The 17,676-nt window shown below is 47.7% G+C and overlaps 1 long non-coding RNA gene and 1 pseudogene across 1 annotated transcript; both read left to right on the top strand.

Moving 5' to 3' along the window:
* Positions 1-7,974: 7,974 nt before the first annotated feature.
* On the top strand, positions 7,975-13,142 carry LOC148162287 (uncharacterized). The gene is made up of 3 exons (XR_015766976.1): positions 7,975-8,373; positions 9,881-9,945; positions 12,031-13,142. It is a non-coding gene; the product is annotated as an uncharacterized LOC148162287 (long non-coding RNA).
* A 3,277-nt stretch (positions 13,143-16,419) lies between these two features.
* Positions 16,420-16,985, top strand: LOC148162286 (putative non-functional immunoglobulin lambda variable 5-48 pseudogene; annotated as a pseudogene).
* Positions 16,986-17,676: the final 691 nt, after the last annotated feature.

Genomic DNA, 17,676 nt, shown 5'->3' with positions numbered 1-17,676 from the left:
CCGCACTCAGCCAGGAGGTCTGCTTGTGGATTCTCTCTCTCCCTCTCCCTCTGCCCCTCCCCCTGCTCTCTCTCTCTCTCTCTCTATCAATCAATCAATTTTTGGGGGGGGAAAAGCCCTAAATGTGAGACCTGAAACCATAGAAATCCTAGAAGAGAGCACAGACAGTAACTTCTCTGACATTTGCCGTAGCAACTTTCTTTCCAAATAGCTGCCCTGAGGCAAGGGAAACAAAAGCAAAAATAAACTATTAGGACTATATATATATTTAAAAAAACCAAACCAACTCTGCACAGCAAAGGAAACGATCAACAAAACTAAAAGGCAGCCTATGGAATGGGAGAGGATATTTGCAAATCACATATCTGATAAAGGGTTAGTATCCAAAATATATAGAGAGAACTTATAAAACTCAACACCCAAAAAAACAAATAATCCAATTAAAACATTGGCAGAAGACATGAACAGACATTTCTCCAAAAAAGACATACAGACAGCCAACGGACACGTGAAAAGATGCTCATCATTATTTATCATCAGGGAAATGCAAATCAAAACTACAATGAGAATATCGCCTCACACCTGTAAGAATGGCTAAAATAAAAAACTCAGGAACAAACAGGTGTTGGTGAGGATGTGGAGAAAGGAAACTGGTGCAGCCACTGTGGAGAATGGTATGAAGTTCCTCAGAAAAGTAAAAAATAGAACTACCCTATGATCCAGCAATCCTACTAGTGGGTATTTACTCAAAGAATACAAAAACATTAATTCAAAGGGATGCACATTTGCAGATCTTCAGATCAAGAGAAGTCCCACTCAAAGTCAAACCAAGAACTGCACCTGAGGAGTTTCACCTGCACCTGTACCTGGTTTAGATACTGGATTTAGGTTCTGGACCTTGAACCTGAGCCCAGTGCCATAACAGGATAAGACTTGGGGGTGGGGCTTGCAAGGGGTGAGTGTATTTTGCATGCAGGAGGAATGAATGTAAATACTTTTTGGTCAGAGAGTAAACTGTGGTGGTTTTTAAAAATGGCCACAAACTTTCTGACAAACGTCGCACTGAGAGGTGGACTCTACGCCCCCTCCCTTTGAATCTGGCATGGTTCGTGACTGCTTTGACCGACACAATATAGTGGGAGTGATGCTGTGTGGCTCCCAAGACGAAGTCATAAAAGTCTGTGTGGCTCCTTGGGACACTTGCTCTCTTGCAGGACACTCCCCAGAACCTGGCCACCATGCTGAGAGGAGCCCACGCCACATGAAGAGACCGTGATTAGGTTCTCAGGTTGAGAGTCCAGGCTGAACCCCGTCTTTGAGTCTTCCCACCCACGTGCCAGCCATGCCAGTGATAAAGCCTCCAGATAATTCCAACCCTCAACCATGAAGTCACCTCAAACTATGACAGTCTATCTGGCTGAGACCTCAGTCTGCTCACTGTGGAGCAGAGATGAGCCCCCATGCCCCATCTTAATTCCTGGCTCACAGAATCCATGAACACGATAAAATGGTAGTTTTACATCACTGAATTTGGGGTGGTTTTCTTATAGCAACAGAACATCCTCCTGCAGGGAGATGTAGCCTGCACATATGGAGATAGGAGGAAATGTTAGTAGCTGTCTTACTGGTAATCACCCACAGAGCTCTTTGGGTCTCAGGCTAGTTTACAACAAACACAGTTTACTGTGGGGGTTCAAGAGAAGCTCACAGAATTCAGAGGCAGGAAGTAGAGCCAAGGTTCCTGGGGGCTGGAGCTGAGAATGGAGCCTGCAGGAATTAGGGCTGTGCTGACCTGCTCTCTCTGGGACTGTGCAGGTCCTCCTCCTCCAAGTGCCCTCCTTGTGGGAGCCTCTAATGACTCCTGGCCCCACGGTCCTCCAGGACCCTCAGTCGAACTGGGCACACTGGCTGCTCCCATGAGAATTCCCAGCCCACGGGGAATTAGCTTGGGAACCAGGCCTGGCTGCCTTTGGCCCCCAAAGCCAAGGCCAGGCAAGGGGTGGTCCCCTGCAGGGCAGGCACTCTGAAGTATGTCAGTCATCCAGATGGGTGGGCATATTTTTGATCAGGAAGAAATAAAAATAGGCATTGTTGGCTGATAATCACTTTTTTGGGTCTTTCCTGTATGTCTGAAGTATCTAAACCTTATTGTCCAATCTACCTTCCTTCCTTCCTTCCTTCCTTCCTTCCTTCCTTCTTCCTTCCTTCCTTCCTTCCTTCCTTCCTTCCTTCCTTCCTTCCTTCCTTCCTTCCTTCCTTCCTTCCTTCCTTCCTTCCTTCCCTCCTTCCTTCCTTCCTTCTTCCCTTCTTCCTTCTTTCTTCCTTCCTTCCTTTTTTCTTCCTCTTCTCTCTGTCTCTGTCTCTGTCTCTGTCTCTCTCTCTCTTTCTTTGTTCTCAAGTTGCTCCCAGGGAGAAGGGGAGTAGAGGTTGAGCCCAGGGAGGAGCCTTCTCACCTGGGGCTTACCCCAAAGTGTTCAGATCCATAGGACTCATGGAAAAGCAGGTGAAAGCAGGAACTGCCTGGAAACCTGCCTGCCCCTCACCATCATGTCCTGGCCCTGATGCTTAAGGGACTCCAGGGAGAAAAGCAAAAACTGTGTTTCTGACACTCGCACTGAACTTCACTTGTCCTTGGTCAGCAAAGCAAGGGCCTTCGTCCCAGGTCTTTTGATTATATGGGCCCTCCTGTCCCAGGATGGCACAAGCATTTGGCTTTCTCCTTCTAGCAGGACAGCCCCTAGTGCCTGGCACACTGGCCTTGAGTCCCTACCAAGTGAGCCATAGCCAATACTGACCCCCTGGCACCCCCTACCCATGTCCTTATTTCTGTGCCCAGAGTCCCCACATCTTGACATGGCGGTTCCCAGAAAAAAACCTCAGCAGATGTCTCACTCTTTCATGTGTGTGGCAGACCCTCAGGGTGGACACGTTTCTATCCAGGAATAGGGAAGCAAGGGCAGTTATGTACATCTGCAGACTCTTCCCCTCATAACTCACCCCCACTGCCATCAGAAGAAAAGCCCAGGAGTCAAGGGCAGCAGCTGGGGCTTCCTGAGGGCACCTTCCTTCCTGTTCTGGGCGGTCCCAAGCAAAGGACCTGATTTTCTGGGCAAAGAGAAATGGACCCACTCCTACCCTTGAGGATGGGAACAAACAGTAGGTCAACAGTCAGGATCCCTCAGGACCTGGCAGGTGTCTCTGGAGTCTTATCCTTCTCACTCAGAGGTCACATGATCTGCATTTTCCAGACTCACCTGCCAAGCACACACATGTACACACACACACACACACACGCACACAGGGAGACACAAACCAGAACTGTGAGACAAGAGCCATCAGATAACACTCAGGTGCATGTGTGTACAGACCATGAAATAGAAGTCACAAGTAGAAGCACACAGAGTTACACATGGCCCAGACCTGCAGGATATGATGTCACTTGTATGCAGATGCATGCTCACACAGCTACACACACACCCTCAGACAGACCAGACTGTGAGATAGCGGCCAGCACGCAGGCCCACATTCTGTCCTGTAAATAGGGACGTGATTACAGTGTCACATGGAAGCACATGCCCCCAGAGGGAGCATGGATGAGAACTGTGAGCCACAGTGTGTATACACAATCATTCTCATAGATCTGCAAGGGTTGCAGTGGTACACAAACTCACACAGAACACAAATATATGAAGACATACAGACTATACCCACCACCCAGCATCCACAAACACACAGTCCCACTGGGAAACCCACAATCAGTCATGCATGCACACACAAACACACACACAGGTGCACACAAGGCATTCACTGGCATAGACTGGTACTCTCACAAACACAGACTTATAGATCAGCAGTTACACCAAAGGCACACACATTCACAGGTGCACACAGATTGTCACACACACAGGCACACTTCCATACTTAGACACACACACACACACACACACACACACACACACACACACACACACACCATCCAGGCAGTTGCTTCTGATTAACATTGGTCCTGCACTTGGCAGGAGTATTAATCATCTATAGCTGTGTAACAAATAACTCCAAACTTAGTGACTTAAAACAGTAACAGATATTATTTCACACAGTTTCTGTGAATCAGAAATTGGAGAGTGACTTAGGTGGGTGGTTCTAGCCTGGGGTCTCAGTCAAGATGTCAACCATGGCTGCACTCACCTGAAGGCTTGACTGGGGCTGGAGAACCCCCTTGCAAGATGGTTTGCCAATGGTTGGCAAGTCCATGCTGGCTGTTGGCAGGGAGGCTCAGTTCTTCACTGTGTCTTCTCAGTAGGGCTTCTTGAGGGTTTTCGTGACATAGCAGCTGGCTTTTGTCAGAGTGGATAATAAAAGAGAGAAATGCTGAGCTGTAATGCCTTTTATGACCTAACTTTAAAATCTACACATTGTCATCTCTGCTACAGCCTATCGGTTACAGACGTCAGCTCTAATCAGTGTGGGAGGGGACTATACAAGGGCATGAGCACCAGGAGGTAAGGATCATAGGGGACCATCTTATAGGCTAGCAACCACAGTCCACTTCTAGTCTCTGGTGATTCACATCTCTCCCATGTGCAAAATACACTCATGCTTTCCTGAGTCTGCCAAAGTGTCATGCAATTACACCATCTGCTCAAACTCTATAATCTTGTCATCTACATTAGGTCCACGTGTGGCTCTACATCAGTATTTTCTCAAGTTCAGCTCCATGAAGGCTGTTGCTCTTGCTCCAAAGAACTGTGAACTTACAACTGCCCTCCACTGCTCACCCAATATACATGGTGAGACAGGCATAAGATAACTGGATGTTCTTGTTCAAAAGGGGGACAGATATGGGAGATACACAGGAATCATTGGTCCACAGTAATTATGAAATCCAGAAATGCATGGCTTACGAGCTCTTTGATTAGGTCTCAAGGTCTAGGAATAATTCCTCATGGCATTTTGCTCAGCCCTCTGAGTTACTGTTCCTTTTCCATGAAAGGTTCTTGTGTTTATAACTGTGTAGTCTTATGTGTTATCAGTCTGATTCTCATCCTATAGAAAAGTTTGATCATCAGAAGGCTTCTTTTCCTTTTGTACTGTCTCTGTCCCTTTTGGTCCAAGCTGGTGGCACTTTTGCCAATATAATTTTCTTAAAAGTAGGGCAGGTCTCCTGTGAATCTTATTGGAGTTTATGCAATTAGACAAAATCCACACCCACAAATCTCTTTGAAATAAGCCCTTTTTTACTGTGGACTTACACCGAGTTGTCCAAAAGACAACATACTTATGTTTCTAAGAAGCTCTTTGGTTTGAATAGCTTTCTGAGGCACTTAGACTTTTCTCAGTTCTTAACAAATAATTCTATAATTTCTTTTTTAATTTAAAAGCTTTATTAAGATTTAACTCACAGTCCATATAATTCACCCATTTAAAATGAATAATTTGATGGGTTTTAGTATATTCACAGAGTTGTGTAACCATCACCACAGTCGGTTTCAAATATTTTCATCAACTCTCAGACAAATACCACCCCAGAATCATTAGCAATCACTGTCTATTTTCCCCAGACTCTCAGCCCTAAGTAACCACTAATCTACTTTGTCTCTATAGATTTCCCTATTCTGTCCATTTTATACAGATGAAGCCATACAACGTGTGGTCTTTTATGACTGTACTCTTTCATTTACTATAATATTTGCAAGATCCATCCATATTGTAGCATGTATCGATATTTTGAACGATGACTAATATTCCACTGTATAGCTATTCCTCGTTTTATTTACCCATTCATCATTTGGTGGACATTTGGGTTGTTGCCACTTTTTGGCTACTATGAATAGGAGAGCTGTGAACATTCATGTACAAGTTTTTGTGTGGACATAAGTCTTCATTTATCTTAGGTATATGCCTAAGAGTGGAATTGCTGGGTTATATGGTAACTCTATTTTTAGCCTTTTGAGGTACTGCCAGACTGTTTTCCAAGGCATTTTTGTATCATTTTACATTCCCAACAGCAATGTATGAGGGTACCAATTGCTCCACATCCTTGCCACTACTTGTTACTACCTCTTTTGGATTGTGGCCATTCTGAAAGGGGTGTGAAGTGGTATCTCAGGGTAGTTTTGTGCATTTCCCTGATGGCTAATGATGTTGAGCACCTTTTCATACAGCTTCACCTTCATAGCATTTTTCCTGACTGTGCCCTAGATTTAATTTTTCCCTGCAAACCATTTCCTGATTTCAGCATCATTTGCCATCTGGAGAGCCTGGGAATTTTCAGATGCAGCAATACCTCACTCCTTTTTGTTTAATAGTGAATTTCTCCCCTCTCCTATGTTCCTATGAGCAGCAAGAAGCCAGGAAGCACCGTCAACACTCTGTCTGGAAACTTCCTTAGCTAGATCACCCAGTTTATTAGGTACCTTTTCTACCTTCCATGTTACTACAGGTGACTGCATTGCTAAACTTTCTGCCACTATGCAGCAAGGACTCCCATCTCGCCAATGTCCAACATTGTCCTCCATTTCCTTTAAGCTCTCATCCAAAGTATCCTTTTAAAAAATATTTATTTAAGTAATCTCTACCCCCAACATGGGGCTCAAACTCACAACCCCAAGATCAAGAGTCACAAGATCTTCTGACTGAGCCCCCCAGGCACCCCATCATCTGAAGTATCCTTCAAGTCCATCAGACTTCTAAATAGATCCTTCAAAGGCAATTATGCTTTCATTACCACTCTTCTCAAATTCCTTTTAAATCTTCATGCTTTTTGCTGGTTCCAAAACTTCTCCCACAATCCAGTTTTTGAGGCCACAGAATCCTATTTCTAAATACTGGATTTAGTTATCTGCTTTAATTATATATACTACTTTTACCTGTACTTGTTATCTATTGCTGTACAACAAATTACCCCTGAATTAGTGATTTAAAACAATAAACTTATATTCTTGTACTTCATGTCTGGCTATTCTTGTGTTGCTCTGGCTCGAGGTCTTTTATAAGTTTGCAGTTAAATTGTCACGAGGGCTGGGGCGTCCACTTTCAAGATCAATCCTTCTGTGGGTGGCAAGTTGGTGCTGGCTATAGGCAGGTGGCCCAAGTTTCTTGCCATGTGGAACTCTCCAGATTGCTCAAGTATACTTAAGATGTGCTGTTGGCTTCCCCGAGAGTGAGTGATCCAAGACAGCAAGGCTGAAGCTTCAATCAATGTCTTTCATGTCCTAGCTTCATAATTCACACACCACGATATCCACCATATTATTTCTGTTACACAAGTCATCCCTACTCAGTTTGGGAAGTATCACACAAAGATGTGACTACCAGGAGACAAGATTTATAGCGGCCATTCTGGAGGCCAGCAACCACAGCAGGGTTGTGCTGATGCTGGCTGGGTACAGCTTGTGGCCAAAGCTGAACCTGGGATTCAAGTCAAGAAGGGTAAAATTTTTCGAGCACTGTGTCAAGGCTGGACCAGACCCTCCTTCCCCTGCTCGTGAGGAGGGACCAGCATCAGGATCACTGGGCCTGAGAGCAGGGCTGAGGATTTCCCTACCCCTTACCCTGTCCCTCCTTGCGACCTCAGGTTAGGGGCAGCAGGGGCAGGAAGCCTGGTAAAACCCACCACCACTGGTACCCTCAGGGCATGAGGTGCATGAGCCTTTTCTGCAAAGATGGATATGGACTGGGACCCACCTGAATCCACCTGGAGACGTGGACGAACTGACAGAATCATTCCATGTTCCTGGGCACCATCTTCCGGACACCCCTGCAATTAGACACACAGGCAGCAGTCCAGCATGACACCGGAACTACACTTCCCAGAAAGCTGTGCTACAAGCTCGTCTGGGTCGGGCGGTCAGAGCATCTGGGAAATGGAGTCCGCTGTCTGCGCAGCGCAAAGGCTCCCGGGAGTTGTAGTGGGCGCCCGTCCGCGCAGGCGCACCTTCCCACAGCGGTCTTCCGGCTGCTCCTTTGTGGTTGTCGCTCGGCTTTTGTGGGAGGGCGGTCAGCCCCGGCACCCGTCTTCGAGGCCGCGCTCCGCGCCCTCTAGTTCACAGCAGCTGAGCCCGAAGCCGACCTGAGTGTGTGGGGCCCGAGTGATGGGGTGTGGGCGCCGCCTGGGGTGTGGGGCGCTTGCTGAGCCTGCCTGACCCCGACCTTGATGAGGGGCACAAGGGGCTCCGCGTGCGTGATTGTGCAGCCGGGACTGCGTGTGCGACCCCCCGGGGCTCCCCTGCAGGCTGTCCCTGAGCCCCAGGAGCAGGACCCGCGCCTCTGGGCCTGGCCTGGGCCCCAGGAGGCTGCAGAGCTGCCCACACCTCCGGGGAACGCTGCCGAGTGGCGCCATGGAGACCCCTGCCCCGAAGCCCCAGGAGACAGGTACAGCGTCACTCTCTGTCTGTGGATTTGTATCGGAAGAGACTGAAGGTGAAGTTTCCTGCTGTGAAATTCTATACGGAAAACTCAGAAATGACAGCTGTATGAACGTTGATGAATCTTACCTACCCAAAGTTAAGCAGAAGAGTAACACACAAAACGATTACGTTTATACCAAGGTCAAACACTGGCAAAATAGAAACTATTGTTTATGGGTGCAAAGTTGTGGTAAAACTGTGAAGTTAAGCAAGGAAAGTATTACTGTAAAAGCCAGAAGCGTGTTTAGCTGGGGAGTGTAGGGAGGTGAGGGAGAGAGATGGTAAGAGAAATAGGGCAGAGGCTGTTTCCGGGACACCACTAGTATTTATTTCATGACCTGTGTCAAGAATTCCATGGATGTTCTCTATACAACTGTCCGCTCCAGCGTAAGGTTCTTGCACGCACTGTATGTGTGTTTCACAATCAAAATCAAGTACAATGTAAAATAGAAATGGTGAGAACAGGGGCACCTGGGTGGCTCAGTCGTTGAGCGTCTGCCTTCGGCTCAGGTCATGATCCCCGGGTCCTGAGATCGAGCCCCGCCTCGGGCTCCCTGCTCCTCGGGAAGCCTGATTCTCCCCCTCCTGCTTCCCCTGCCTGTGTTCCCTCTCTCTGTGTGTCTCTCTCTGTCAAAGAAGTAAATAAAATCTTAGAAAAAAAAAAAGAAAGAAATGGTGAGACCAGACATCCTTGCCTAGTTCCTAATATCAGGGTTAAAACATTGAATGTGTCATTACTTATTATGATGTGAGTTGTAGGTACTTTTTGTGGATGCCATTTATCAACTGAATAAATTCATTACTGGTTTGCTAAGCATTTTAATCATGAACTAGTGTAGAATTTTATCTAATGATTTTCTGCATCTATTAAGATATGATTTTCCCCTTCATTCTCTTAATATGATTTTAATGTGATTAACTACATAAAATTCCTAATCTTAAACCGACATTTTTTTTTCTGGGATAAACTCCACTGGAAGATATACACACACCTGCACACTTACATATACATATATTTTTGATTTGCTGATATGTGGTGAGGATTTTTGTATCTATGTTCCTGATATTGGTCTTTAATTGTCTTGTCATGATTTGTCAAGTTTGAAGAGCAAGGTTGTGTTGGCCTCATGAAATGAGTTAGGAAGCATTCCCTTTTCGATTTTCTGATGGAGTTTGTGTATTTTGCCTTTAAGTGTTCGATAGCATTCATTCATCACAGAAATGGGAGGAGCTGGTCCTGAGAGAGAAAGGATCTATGCTGTCAATGTCTCAGAGATGTCAGAAAAGACAAGGAAGCCAAGGAAAAAGCCCCACTCTTTCTCCACGGTGTAGAGCCCCAGGGGCACAAGTGGTCGTGTCCTTTGTGCCCCTGTTGGGGCGCGGGGGGAGAGGTGAGCAGTCCTCTCTGGACAGTTCTGGGCCCACAGGAGCAGGCACTCATGTGTCCTCTCTCTCTCTCTCTCTCTCTGCAGCTTTTCCTGGAAAAGAGGACATGGCCAAGGCACAGGTGACGCTGAGGACTTTGCTTTCTGTGCAGGTGGGAGTCAGGCAGCGTATGTTTATTCTTTCTGACCTTTGCGTGTTTATTTATTGGAGTCGTAATGTTTATTTAAAGCCCACTTCTGTGAATTTTTTAAGTCATTAAATTTTCAAATAAGTAATACATGTACATAATTGAGAATTCAAACATGCAAAAGGGTGAACGGAGAAGTGCAAGTCTTCTACTTCTGTCCCCAGCCCCTCAGTTGTCCTCTGCAGACAACCTCCTGTGTATTCTTTTAGGGATAATTTATACATATGCAACCATCTGAATTTGTATCCTTCATCCATTTCTTTTTCACCCAAGTGGTAGAATTCTACACACACAGGTTATCACTTTGCTTTTTTCTATTGTGGCAAGATATGTATAACATAAAATTTGCCATTTTAACCATTTTTTAGCATACCCTCCAATTACATTCACAATATGGTACACTTGTCACCGATTATCACCACCCAGTTACCATCAAGTGAAACAGAAACTATATAAACTAAGAAATAGGGGCGCCTGGGTGGCTCAGTCTGTTAAGTGTCCAGCTCCTGGTTTTGGCTCAGGTCCTGATCTCAGGGTCATGGGATTGAGCCCTGTGTTGGGCTCCACGTTTAGGATGGAGTGTGCTTGAGATTCTCTCTCTCCCCCGCTCCCTCTGCCCCTCCCACTGCTCGCTCTAAACAAACAAATAAAATCTTTCAAAAAAATAAACTAAGAGATAATTCCTCACTCTTAACATATGATATGTGTTGTAGCATGTATCAGAATTTAACTCCTTTTCATGGTGGGATAATATTTCATTGTATGCATATCCCCCATTTGTGTATCCAGTCATCTGTTAATGGACACTTGGGTTGTTTCCACTTGTTAGCTATTGGGAATAATGGTGTTGTGAACATGGGTGTACAGGTATCTATCTGAATCCCTGTTTTCCATTCTTTGAGGCATATACCTAAGAGTGGAATTGTTGGGGTATATGGTAGTTCTGTGTTTAACTTTTTGAGGAATCACCAAACTGGTTTCTACAGCAACTGTACCGTTATACATTCCCACCAGCTGTGCAGAAGTGTTTCAGTTTCTCCACGTCTCACCAACACTTGGTATTTTCCGTTGCTTTTATTACAACCATCCTGGTAGATGTGAAGTAAAATTTTATTATAGTTTTGATATGTATTTCCCTAATAACAAATGATGTTGAGCATCTTTTCATGTATTATTTGGCCATATGTATACATATACATAGATATATTCTTTGGAGAAATGTCTATTTAAATCTTTTGTCCATTTTTATTTTTATTTAAAGATTTTATTTATTTGAGAGAGAGAGCATGAGCAGGGGGAGGGGCAGAAGGAGAGATAGAATCCCAAGCAGACTCCACGCTGAGGACCCTGAGATCATGACTTGAGTCCAAATCAAGAGTCAGATGCTTAACCGACTGAGCCACTCAGGTGCTCCCGTCCATTTTTAAGTTGGGGCTTCTTTTTTTTTTGGTGGTGGTGGTGGTTGTTAATTTGTATGTGTTCTTTATATATGGTGGATATTAAGCACTTACTGTTCTTTGGACCCAGATTTTAGACACTCATCCCCCATGAATTCCACATTAGGCCATGAGGGTTTTCATTGCAGGAGAGATGGAAGAACCCCTCAATAGAGGAGGGCTCCATTTATAGTAATGTTCTGTGTATAACAATCTTCATACTAATTAAAATTATAAAACTGATTTATTTATTTATTTTTGTTTTGTTTTTTAAAGATTTTTATTTATTTATTGAGAGAGAGAGAGAATGGTAGAGAGAGAGCATGAGAGGGAAGAAGGTCAGAGGGAGAAGCCGACTCCCTGCTGAGCAGGGAGCCCGATGCGGGACTCGATCCCGGGACTCCAGGATCATGACCTGAGCCGAAGGCAGTCGCCTAACCGACTGAGCCACCCAGGCACCCAAATTATAAAACTGATTTAAAATATATTAAGTATACAAGAGAGTCAAATATAGAAGCATTTTGCAGGCTGAATTTCAAGGAAACTTTGAACCCAGAAAAGTCAGCAGGAGCAGAGGACGCATTTCCCTGACAGCGTTCTGTTCCCATGGCAGAGACAGGCATCCAACGTCCTTGCAGTGCAGGCTGAGGGGACCTCACAGGGGAATCCAAACCCACACCAACACCAACGGTCAAACTGGAAGACGGGTCCGTGTAGAATTACTATGAGGTGTGAACCACCTTGGTACTCGGAGAACTTGAAGCCTTTTCCTTGGTTCAAGATGATGGTAGACTGGTTATGACCCCAAGCTCCTGGAAGAGGCAAACTCCAATGTCAAGTAATCCTGAGATACCTGGTAACGTAAGCAGTGTGCAATACACCATGTATTTAACCATCCGGAGGTCATTAGTGATCTGGATAAAACCTGTCAGCCCGAACACCACAGAGGACACCTCTTCATTCTACTGCTCTGGGCAGTGATACTGGAATGATCCAATTGCTGAAGTCTGGACATCATTCCAGGAGCTCTGGGAGGTGTCAGATGGGCTGGACGACTTGGTGTCTCGGCCCAGCAGGTGGCGCTGTGGGACTGGGCCTGTGAGGACGGGCTTCTGGTCCAGACCAGCTGGGGAACTGCTCTACTCACTCCTGCCCACTTGGCAGGGGGTGTCTTCACTGAAGTGTGGCTGCAGCACCTGTGTCCCCGCAGCTGCGTGGGGGCTCAGCTCTGACTCCCTCCCTCCTTCCTGCTCCATCCGCCACCCCATGGAGGCCTTGCCCAGGCTGGTGTTCAGACAGGGACAGACCCGCCCACACCTGGAGCAGTTGGCATCATGAAAACTAATCACGTGCCATGCTGCGGGGGCCCAGGGCAAGAGACCCCTGGGGACAGGAGGAGGGGAAAGCCAACAATGTGGCCTCAGCCAGCGAGCTCTGGGGCGTCTCTGTCCTGTCCTGATTCCTCTCTGGCCTCCTCCCTCATAGACAAGGAGTTCCCTTTAGGGCTGAAGAGAAAAGCTGCTGCGGTGGGAGGGGGGAGGCATTTGCACTGCTTTGTTCCCAAACAAGTCCCATTCTTTCTGTCACCTTAGAGCCTCCAGCTTTCCTTCCAGACTGTGGCACTCTGCCATCCAAGGCATCGGGGTCCTTGTTGGGGAAAAGGAAAAAAAAGTGACATATATTATAAATTATTATAAATAAATATCACATATTATAAAATTATATAATATATACACATTATATAAACATATATTAAATGTGTACACTATATTATTGAATTATTACATCATTTTATATATACTCTAGTAAATATAAATGTCATGTATTATATAAAATACCATAGATTATATATGAATATTATATCATGTGTATGTTACAAGTTGCATGCTGCATATACATATCGTATATTATAAGTTATACATTTAAGTACTATAAGCTATATATAGAGGGAGGGAGAGGAAAATGAAGTTACTGGGGTCTGGGAACTAATATGAGTTTGCTCCATCCTGAATTAAATTTAGAGACCGAGCCAGGTGTGGAGTCACACAAAAGAATCCATATTTGCAGCAAATAAGGGGATCACAGGGAATACCTTGCAAAGCCTTGACTCCCAGAGCAGGAGTGAGTGGGTTCTTTTTATTATTTGGGATGAATATTCAGAGGGGAGCTTTGTCATCCCACGTCAAGGTGGGCGTAAGGTCGGTCAGGAGTCCTGAGAGCGCAGGCCTACACAGGCATCCTCTGCTCTGTGAATGCGGCCAGTGCTCCTCCTAGTGCAGAGACTGTCACATTATAACGAAGCAGAGGTGGCTGTCCCACAAGGGGAAGGAGCTAGGGACCTGCTCCCAGAGCCAGCATTAACTGGAAAGGGTTTGAGCTCCTTAACTGGGGCAAGGAGGCCAAGGCCTGGTTTCCTTGGAAACAGCCCAGGGGGGTGTCTCTGATGTGCTTAGACTGTTTCCTGGATTGTTAGAGATTGTCCATTTTTGCATTCCTTTTCTTCCCTTAAAATCCTTAACTACTGAAGTTTTCTTGTTTTTGTGTTTGTTTTTGTTTTGCATTTCTTCTTAATCCTGACACCTCTCAGGAAGATCTGCAAGATGTGTGCTGGGAAAGTAGAGCCACTAGGGCAGAGATCACAGGAAATAGCTGGGGGCCTAAAATGACTTCTCCTGTGCCAGGAACACTATATTCCATCTTCCCCCCACCAACCCTGGGGACCCCTAGCTTTTTCTGCTCACACACGGACCCACTGGTGGGACTCCTTGGTACTGGAGCCCCTGGTAGGCAGTGCGCATCAGCATGGTCCTTCAGAGATGAAAACACCGCCCAAAGGCAGCTCTCCCCTGGGACAAGCAGCATCTCCTTAGAGCCCCCGGGAGTTGGAGGCAAGGGAGAGGCTCTCTGCTCCTTCCAACTTCGTGAGGGGCTCCTGGGCCCACGGTTCTTCTCCCACATCCAGTTTTCCAATCCTCATGCTCACCACTGGCTCCAGACCGTGCCAGCAGGAAAGGATTCTTCTGACCCGGGATGCCTTGAGAATGCCTGAGACAGGTTCTAGGGTGGGCTCAAGGCTCTCTTCAAGGTCAGGGAGCCTGGCTGATTACTGTGAATCCCCAGTTTATTCATGATGGAATCTACAATAAATTCATTAGTTCTCAAACTGTCATGATATTTTGTTGCTCTTCCTAAGGAATATGATATTGGTCATTTATTTCTATATTTTATGGTGACTTACAGAAGCTGACAGTGTGTTTTTCAGATATGACAATTATTCTTTCCAGTTTTTCCTTTTTCTCTTAAGTGTTAGGTCCTCCTTATCTTCAAATTTGATGCAGATAGAATTGCATACTTTTCTCCAGTGTATCAAAGAATCTTTTGATAAGTGGACACAAAGTGATTAAGTAGGAACCTTTGTGCGATAGAAGTTGGACTCTCAAACACAGTGAGAAAGGCAAAGAGAAACCATGCACATTATATGAAACACACAGTGTGCAAAGAAATTCTGAAATGAATATAAAATCACATTTTACTTCACGCTATGATGAACAATGATCTGACACCTGTGGATATTCCTTAAATGTGTGTTTAAAGAGTGAATGAGTGAATGAATGAATGCATGAATGATGCAGACTAGGCCCTCAGGCGGAAGGTCACTGTAACACACACGTCCTCCCTCTGGGGGAGGGAAGGCATCCCTCGGCCCTGGTTCTCTGTGAGTGTTTCTGCACCTCTGCACAGGTCATACCATGGCCTCTGTGTGACAAGGGGACAACGGACCCATCACCAGCCCTCCGCCTGCTCTCGCACCTGACCTCACCTGTGTCCCTCCAGGCGTCCCCGTCCATCCACCTGGCACACGCTCTGGCCTACCCCTCCCTCTCCCACAGTCCAGGGCCCAGTCACTCCCTGTGTCCCACCTGGGGACACAAGCCACTTCACCCTTCCCTGTTTCCTTGGCTGTCATCTTCCTCCGGTCACCCTCCCCCCAATGGCCCCTTCTAGGTTTCCCTGTCCCAAATGCTGTCCGTGGACTGCCCATGGAGCTAATTCTCTAATGAGCAACAGTGAGGACAGGCACAGCTGGGATTAAGAATCTCACAGCAAGTGGACGAGAGGTCACAGGGTGTCCCCGCGCTGGTCGCTGCTGGACACTCAGGCCCTGCCCTGTCTCCAGACGCCCCAGGAGCCTCTTCAGGGTTCACTCTGTCCTGTCAGCCCTGCTCAGGAAAGACCCAGCATTCCCACCCTCTGCGCCCTCCTCTCTGAAGCTGTGCGTCCCCTCCACAAGCCCCTGTTCACATTCAGCACCCGGAGCCAGCCCACCCCTGAGAGCCTCCTACAGGGACAGATTCCCTCTGCTCTCTGCTCCCCGGGTCTTGCCCTCAGCTCCACGGCGGTCCACAGGCTCTCCTGGGTCAGGACTGCTCATGTACCTCCTGCTGGACCCCTGTCCACGGAGGAAGCCTGATCAGGGACAGCACACCAGGGCCTCTGTCCTTCCTTGGAGGGTCACTGTCACCTGGTGCGAACAGGAATCAGAGGAGCAGGTGAAGGAGAGGCTTGCCAGCAGTGCGAAAGAAGGACGTATTTGCCGAGAGACGAGCAGGGGTGCGGTGAGGTGGCATCTGGGTGTTCGTGCAGGCTAGGGCTCCCAGCTGGGTAGTCCTCCACCGACAGGAGGCCCTAGGGCTGGGCCCCTTGCTTTCAGTGGGAACTGGGCAGTCGTGTCCTCTCTGGACCTGGACCAGTCCCTAGACCTGGCCTGTGTGCGGTCCCAGCAGCTGCTTCCTCCAGGCCCACCAGGGAGAAACCAGTGCATCAGGAATTTACCCCGTCAAGGGGCCACAGGCCTGGGAGTGCACAGCAGGGAGAAGCGGGGGGGGGGGGGGGGGGTCACATTTGCACGAGCAGCTGCTCTGTGCGGCCCCTGGACAGGGGATAAGACAGGCCCGGGGCAGCCCAGCCCCAGCTCCGTGGCCTAAGAAGGGGCTGTGACACCATGGCCTGGAGCCCCGTCCTCCTTGCACGCCTCTGTCACTGCACAGGTGGGGACAGGCCCCAGTGCCCGAGGGCGGCCCCCCAGCCTGAGTCCGATCCCTCTGGCTCAGCTCCTCATGCACACGCACCCCATTCCTTCTCTTCCTTCTGATGTGTGTGTCTGCAGGCTCCCAGTCCCAGCCCCTGCGGACACGGCCGCCCTCCCTCTGGCCGTCTCCGGGAACGACGGCCAGACTCACCTGCACCCTGAGCAGGGACAGCGGTGTGGGCGGCTCTAACATCGACTGGATCCAGCAGCGGCCAGGGAGCCCTCCCCGGTGTCTGCCGAGGTTCTCCTCAGACTCCGAGAAGCACCAGGGCTCCGGGGTCCCCGGCCGCTTCTCGGGCTGCAAAGACGCCTCGGCCAAGGCGGGGCTTCTGCGCATCTCGGGGCTGCAGGCCGAGGCCGAGGCGGACTCTCACTGGGCCACAGCTCACGGCAGTGGGCGCAGCTACCGCTCCTCACAGCCTCTCAGAGAAGGAGGAGGTGAGACGAAAACCAGAGATCTTGTCTCTGAGCCTCTTTGATTGAGAGGCTCCTGTAGGGGAGACTCCTCTGTGGGGAGACCTGTCCTTGAGGAGGAAGGACAGACACACAGATTAGGCTGTCGCCTGAGCCGGCACAGGTGTCCCAGTGACGTAAGAACGAACGTGAGGGTCGAAGCCAATGGCAAAGAAAGAATTCTTGGGCCATCTTTGGTTCAAAAAAGGTGGTTTCATTAAAGCATGGGGACGGGACCCGTGCGCAGAAGGAGCTGCACCGGGGTCGGGAGGAGCGGCCCATTACAGACTTTCAAGTCGGGAGGGGGTTAGGGATAGTGTAAGTCTCCGAGGAATTTTGGAAGCAAGGCTTCCAGGACCTTGAGTGGGCTAGCTATTGTTGGGAAAAGGTCATGTATTACCGTCTAATAAACCCTTAGACGTGAGACCCCTCAGTTGTATATCGGTGGGCCATATGCTTGGGGGATGATTGCCAACACGTCTCTTGGGGGGGTTAGAGATAAAGTTTCCAAAGGAATTTTTATACATTAAAACAGATTTACAGGATCCTGGGGTCGGTTCAGGCTAGCATTGCCTTTTGCCCTTAGCAAAGCGCTAACATTGAAGCAGTTGAGTCCCTAGAGGAATGTCTCTCTGCCTGTTTCAAGGACTTCGGTGGGCTCTAGGTAGTAAGGAAGTTGAATAATTTTTCTTCTGCCTTTGTTTCCCACATCACTGT

The sequence above is a fragment of the Eumetopias jubatus genome, unplaced genomic scaffold, assembly GCF_037043125.1.
Source record: "Eumetopias jubatus isolate StellerSeaLion01/CBP00866 unplaced genomic scaffold, mEumJub1_p1.0 scaffold_16, whole genome shotgun sequence".
Taxonomy (NCBI): domain Eukaryota; kingdom Metazoa; phylum Chordata; class Mammalia; order Carnivora; family Otariidae; genus Eumetopias; species Eumetopias jubatus.
The sequence above is the reverse complement of the archived record's forward strand: the minus strand, read 5'-3'. Positions and strand labels throughout refer to the sequence as shown.